General features: G+C 37.7%; 1 long non-coding RNA gene across 1 annotated transcript; it reads left to right on the top strand.

Annotated features, from left to right (window-relative positions):
* The first annotated feature begins 2562 nt into the window (after nucleotides 1-2562).
* Nucleotides 2563-3637, top strand: LOC145117020 (uncharacterized). Its single transcript, XR_013712430.1, has 2 exons — nucleotides 2563-3097; nucleotides 3413-3637. It is a non-coding gene; the product is annotated as an uncharacterized LOC145117020 (long non-coding RNA).
* The last annotated feature ends 3740 nt before the right edge of the window (nucleotides 3638-7377 follow it).

Below are 7377 nucleotides of genomic sequence, written 5' to 3'. Positions count from 1 at the left end.
GGACCACGCCATGGTAGCTGGGGGTTCCAACAGCTTAATGCATGAAGCTGTTTTCTTTGATTCCAAGAGCTCCAAAGCTCAGATATGGTCAAAAATGTGATCTAGAAGGATAAAGTTTCTAATTTTATCCATTAGGACCATCCAAAAGGTCCAAAACCCAAATCCCTAAGTCCCAAAAGGCTTAACAATGCAAGATCTTAACCAATAAGTACTTATTCCATAAAGTATGAAGTCTATCCTTTCTAGAAGTGATTCTAGCACCAAAACTAACCTAAAAGTTGGTGCTTTATAGACATGCATGTCCAATGTATGTATTGAACACATATTAGGTCGAAATGAGGGTTTATGACCTAAGTCTCATGCATGGATTGAAATCCTAATCAAACTCCAGATCTAAGGCACAAATTACACCAAATGCCCCAGATATTCATAAGGTTGCAAACTTTAAGAGATGTAACCATCCCAACAAGGAAAAACAAGAAGTTATCGGGATAAAATCAAGATCTAGCAACCTATCATGATAAAAATTGAGTTTTGGACACTTACAAAGATCCAGAAGAGTGCTAAGGTGAAGAATGAGGACTTGCTTGCTTGATATTTGCTTCCTTCGTCCTCCTTCTTCCCTTTTTAGCTTCAAGGAACAACAAAACTAGCTCAATAATGGAGGAAAGTGATTAGGGTTTTCTTTAGGGATTGAGGTGCTGATGGAGGCTGAGGATGAGCAATCCCTAGCCTCCTCATTCCTTTAAATAGGGACCAAACCAAAAAAATAGGGTTTTCACATCAGCCGTCCACCACGCCGTGGCCAATACTGCCACACTGTGATGGCTTAAATGAAACAAGCGAACCCTTATCGCCTCGCCACGTCGTGGTGGTGCCTCCACCATGTCGTGGAAATCCTCAAAAATGATAATTTAATTATGAATAATGTACCTCAAGCTCTGGGCGTTACAATACGACTATCCCTGACAAACGGCTCTTTTACAAATTAATTTGTAACCCCAAAGTTAATTAAAGCACTATAAAATACACACAAAATTCGTCAAAGGGATAATGACTTAAAAGGGTAATATATTTTTTGATTTGTACACATTTGGTCACTAAGATTTTTTTTGTCCACATTTACCCCTTCAACTTGTTAAACTGAACATATTCAGTCCTTATGACCGACTACTCCAGGTTAACCAAGAAAAAAGACTTAATATGGTAATATATTTCTCACTTTGTACGTATCTAGTCCTTCATATTTTTTTAAACATTTAGTCCTTCATATTTTTTTTGTTGCAAAATAAGTCCTTTTTGTTTTTGTATACAATAGTACATATGACTGATTTCTTTAGAGTTTTCTCATGGTATCTTACGTGGAACAATCATTAATGAAATATTTGAGGTTGTTGATGCTTATGTCCATCGCAGCCTGTTGTTTGCTTGGTTGCTTAGGTCTTGTGGTTTGGCTTATGTCTTGGGTTCTGAACGTCGTAACTTCTTCATACGATCTCGGATTTTAACAATCTTTATATCTATACGTTCGTACTTTAGTCTACTACAACTAACGATTAGATTACTCCCGTTAAAAAGTAATATATTTTTAATTACGATGCGTTTTTAATGAATGCATGTATGAATGTTTTTTTTATAAAATCGTAACTAAAATATATTATATTTTAACGGGAGTAATCTTAACGAAAGTTGTAGTAGACTAAAAAAAACGAACAAGTGGATATAAAGATCGTTTAAATCCGATATCATATGAACAAGTTACAACATTCAGAACACAAGACCTAAGCCAAACCACATGACCTAAGCAACCAAACAGTCGAGATCACAATGAACATAAGCATCAACAACCCCAAACACATCATTAATTATTGTCCAATGTAAAATGTCGTGAGAGAAACTTAAAGAAATCAATCATAAGTACTAAATGAGTTTAAAAACAAAAAAGACTTATTTTGCAACAAAAAAATATTAAGGACTAAATGTGTACAAAGTGAGAAATATACTGCCCTATTAAGTCCTTTTTCCTGGCTAACCTGGAGTAGCCGGTCATAAGGACTGAATTTGTACAGTTTAACAAGTTGTAGGGTTAAATCTGGAAAAAAAAACTCAGTGACCAACTGTATACAAATAAAAAAGTATATTACCCTTTTAAGTCATTATCCCTTCTTCAAATTATATTGTGGCCATTCACAACTAAAAATATCACATCATAAAAAAAAATAATGAGAAATAAAAAGTCCCAATACCTAATTTCGCCCCATGAAAATCACATGAAAAATAGTGACACACAACCGTTTTTTGCCAAATCAAACAGAAACCGGCGAAAAAATATCACTCCGACATAACCCAATTCTAAAAGAAAATTAAGAAATTTGGCAAACCATTGATAGAGTAGAAGTCGTAGCCTAATTCGAACATGCATATATCCATTTTATCTATTTTTTTTATAAAACACCATGGGTAAAGAATATCATCTAAATAACGCAATCTAATAGAGTCATAAGTTTTTTCGAAGTCCTATTTAAACACCATTAACTTTTTTTCTCATACCGGTATATAACTTTCTTTAACATAAAGAACCTTCAAGAATTTGATCCTTATGGCTAGTACTGTTATGCATTTTAGGTCTAAGTTTCACAATGTTACATGGATAATCAATATGGTTAGGAAAAAATTACACATTTGGTTCTTAAGGCCGTTACAATCATTTTTATTTATTCAATTAAATCATAGTATATGATAGATGTAATTTTATGCATCTTTTAGGGTAGTTTTTATTAGCATTTAGCACCATAATTTGTACATTTACATTTAATTAGTTTAAATAAAGTTCATCTCATGTCATTTGTTAGAATTCCCGTACTACTCATGTTTTTTTTTGTCAATTTTAGATAATTTGAGTGGTGCAGTACTTTGGGAGCAGCTTTGGATGCGTTTGATGGAGAATTGGAGTTAATTGGAGCTTGGAACTTATGAAGGATGTTGAGGAATGCTTGGAAGATGTTTTGGTCAAGAAATATTTGATCGAATTGATCATACGAAGATAGATTGCTACATTCTAAAGCCAAAAGAATGTTGATGGCAACTTTGACCCCCTGTCAGTATTTTGACCATATCTCACGACTCGTATTTTTTATTAACGAGATTGAAAATGTTCCGAAAACTAGATAAATTTTCGGATGACTTTCGTGTTTGTGAAAAAAGGAGAAAATGCAAAAGTTAGATCGAATTTTGCCAACTTCGATCAAATTGTTTCAAAAAATCGACCAAATAAACATTTCGCAGTTTAGAAAGTCCGAAAATTAGAAAAATGAAAACTTCGACCAGAACTCAAAAAATTTGATCGTGTGACCCAAAAATTTATCGAATTTTTGGGTTTCTTGCTCCCAAAGACTCTGACTTGTATATATAGGACGCCTATGTGATCAGATGGGAGGTGGGACGATTTTCTGAAGATCTGGACGCTGAGGATCATCTCCTACATTTAGCTTAGCAAGATTAATCAATTATTTTATCTTTTTGTTAGTTTAGATTCGTTTTTAGCCATGTCTGGCAAAAACCCTAGTTTTCAGTTTTACAAAAGACTAGTACTTTTCATATGATCAGTTATCAAATCTGTTTTTTTGACTTGTGTTTCTATCTACATTTTTCATTTTTAGCTTAATGAACGTTTGATTTTTAATTCTTGTTAGATTGATCACCTAGCTAGGGTTTTATCATTCCAGTTAATCTGTTAATAGAATTTGTAATTGTTCTTGCCAATTGGTAATAAGTAAAAAGTATCAGATTGTTTCCGTGTTAGGGATTTAACTCTGGTATAAACTGAAATATCATATCTTTACGCTTCCAAGCTTGTGAGAAGTATTGGGTATTGCTGTGAATTTTACACAGATCTTAATGTAACTTTTCTGATCTTAATTAAGAGCTTGTTTAATTAGACAGTAAAAAGTTAGGGTAAACTAAAGAGCTTATTTTGGTTAATTTAACGAGGTAAAAGAGATTATACAAGAGCTTGTTAGTTTTTCTCAGTACCAGCTTAGATAGAACACATTTTGAATAACTAGATCTGGGCTGATTGCCAGATTAGGAAAGTCGCAACAGAAGTGAAATCATTTTTAATATTGATTTTTCGTTTAGCTTATTTTCACTGCAATTTTTAGTTTTTAGTTTAATTTAAAAAAAGACGCCCGTTTATAATTTCTTTTTTTATTGACTAGAATGTTCCTGGTGCGAAAAGGCATTGACCGTTAGGCTGTGTCCCTAAGTATTCGACCCTGCTTCCCTGTGTTATATTTTTAGTGCAACCACCAGTGAAAGTTTATTTGTTTAATACGCCCACAACAACGTGTTAACAAATTGGCACCGTTCCCGGGAACACGGTGCTTTCTAATAGTTATATGCCCATAATTTTTTGTACAGGTACATCTGTAGCTTTGGATTTAGAAAATGAAAGAACTGCAAGGAAACTGAAGAAAGAAGCAACAAAGAAAAAACAATCAGATGGTTTCTTTCGTTCATAATTATACTCCCTACCACGAGAAATCTCCACACCACAAGACAGTTGCTTGTGGAATGAAGTAGATCCAAATTTTTCGTTTTCCCCAAAAGTACCCCCATCTTCACCTTCTGATATCCCTTAGAAAACTTACTCCCTACCCTCCTCAGTGAAATCTAAAACCACAGAGTCTTTAGAAATCGAATCTGAAGAATCATCCATGAGCGGAGATGAAGCAGAAAAGACTCTCAGAGAGTGGGCAACCCAAGAGGTCAATCATCAACCTCTCTACATTACCTTTCCTGAAGCCCAAAACTCCGAACTTAAATATGGGCTGATACATCTTCTCCTCACATTCCGAGGTCTAGAAAATGTGTAACATCCCAAAATTCAAGGCCAAAAATTTCATTTTTAATTAGGTTATTACATAAAACCAAAGTGTGAATAATCAAAATATAATATTATGAAACCATATCAGAGTATAATCCCAATGATCTCGTGTGTGGAAAACATAGTGTGATGCGCTGCGACCAAGCCGGCTCCTTTCCTTTGAAACAAAGTACCTGAAACCAAAACTGTAAACCGTAAGCACGACGCTTAGTGAGTTCCCCCATCATACCACATACCACATAACACCGTCGGTATCTCTCAACCGGTAACTGCCATCGATATCTTTCAACCGTTAACCGGGGACTATTTCACCCCTACCACTATCACATAATAATATGTCATAAACATATTGATCACGTACTAACATCATAAACATGTTGATCACATACTAACATATCATAAACATGTTGATCACATACTAACATATCATAAACATGCTGATCACATACTAACATATCATAAACAGACAGATAAGCATTGCATGGGTTCTGTATACCCCTTCGGTATCTTTCAACCGGTAACTGCCATCGGCATCTTTCAACCGGTATCTGCCATCGGTATCTTTCAACCGGTATCCGCCATCGGTATCTTTCAACCGGTATCCGCCATCAGTATCTTTCAACCGGTAACCGGGGACTATTTCACCCCTACCACTATCATATAATAACATGATATAATCATACAGTCAGGCATATCTGGGGTACTGACCTACCCTTCGATGCTAACGACTGAGACAGGGAAGAACTATTCCCTACTACTACCACTGACACACATAGCATATCACATAGGCATATCACATAAGCATATCTCATAAGCATATCACATAAGCATACCAAGATAATTATCACAAAGACAATTATCTACCAACTACCCCTGTTGGTGGGCCGACATTGTGGCCTTAGACCCACCCCTACTGGAAGGTAACTCACCTCATACTGCTGAAGTCCTGCAGACTCAACCCCAGCTGCTGGATGACAGATTCCCGATCTGTCAATATCAAACATCGCGCAATTAATAATTGGTCCCCAACACATAACCATAAATACATCCTTGGTTAACTACTACATTACCCCAAGGTTGGCTTTATTCAAGCCCAAGGCCCAAATCCTTAGGCCCAAAGTCGATTAGGAATCAAGCCCAACACATGGCCCAATTTTTCCAAATTGGGCCTAGGCCTATACATTATCTTATTCTAAGGCCCAACATCATATAATCATTAAGGCCCAAACTATAGCCCAATTTTCCAAATTGGGCCCAAACCCCTTACATGGGCCTTACCCTAGGCCCATTAAATTATTCTAGTTCAATTGCTTGCTCTTGGATGGTCCATTATTATCTCAGTCATTTAGGCCCAATAGAAAGGCCCAAGAATAAACCCAAGTGAAATTAGGGTTTCATATAAAATGATGATTAGGGTTAAGTTTCCTACTTAACCCATCAAGGACTTAATCCTCTAAGGACTTAATCCATTAAGTCCAATATTGCTTAGATTAATCTTGCCAATGATTATTATTTAATATTTCCAGTTATTAAATAATTCTCGCATGTCCCGATTAATTCCCCAAATTAGGCTTTTATTGGCATAAGGGTCTTCCAAACCAAATACTAGCCCATTTATCAATTTGTTGGGCTTGCAAGTCAATTAGGGCTTTATTGGGCCTATTAGGCTCACTAGAATATCATTAAGTCCATTAGGGTTTGCATTGGGTCAATTTGAGTCCATTAGACCCATTAGGGTTTTCACTAACCCCATTAGGCTTCATTGGGCCCATTAGGGTTTACAAGGCCCATTAGGGTTTCAATCACCCTAAACGAATCAATCTCCCAAGGCAAGCACACCGCCACCCGACACGGCGGTCGGTGGCGGCAGCCACTACCTAACGGTGGTGGTGACAGATTTTCTTCACTATTCCAATTAATACAAAATTACAACGAAATAACCAAACCGCACACACACACACACTATGCTAAACACACACACAACCACCTAATGGTGGCCGGCGGTGGCACATGGCAGCAGCCACCACCTCACGGTGGTGGTGGTGGCTGTTCTCGAGAGTTCCGGCTAAATAACACCACTCTAATCATAGAAACACACCCAAAAACACTTCAACTTCACGAGTCCTTGAACTCAGGCACCATTTCATGGTGGCAGGCGGCGAATCTAGGTCTTCAACAGAGTGGCAGCGGCGGCGGTGGACCTGTGACGATGCAACAGGAAACGAGGGAGATGACGGCGGCCTTATTATCGTCGGCAAAGGAGTAGTAACGAAACCGAAGGTGGCGGCGACAGTCGTGGTTAACCGCCACATCGAGTCCAGCAACAACAGGTCGACGAAGCGGCGGCGGAGCAACAACCCTAGCGACGTCGGCGACGTGGGCTGAAGGCGGAGCAGGAGAAACGCCACCCGGAAGTCGTCCTCGGTGGTTCTTTGTTCGTCGCCGGCAGAGGAATCGTGTGCGAAGGGGTGGCGGCTGGAGGTTCCTCATGG

The sequence above is a fragment of the Lactuca virosa genome, chromosome 5 (genome assembly GCF_052849685.1).
Source record: "Lactuca virosa cultivar CGN04683 chromosome 5, Lactuca_virosa_CGN04683_v6, whole genome shotgun sequence".
Taxonomy (NCBI): Eukaryota; Viridiplantae; Streptophyta; class Magnoliopsida; order Asterales; family Asteraceae; genus Lactuca; species Lactuca virosa.
Note: the sequence above shows the minus strand (reverse complement) of the source record. Positions and strands in the feature narration are given on the sequence as shown.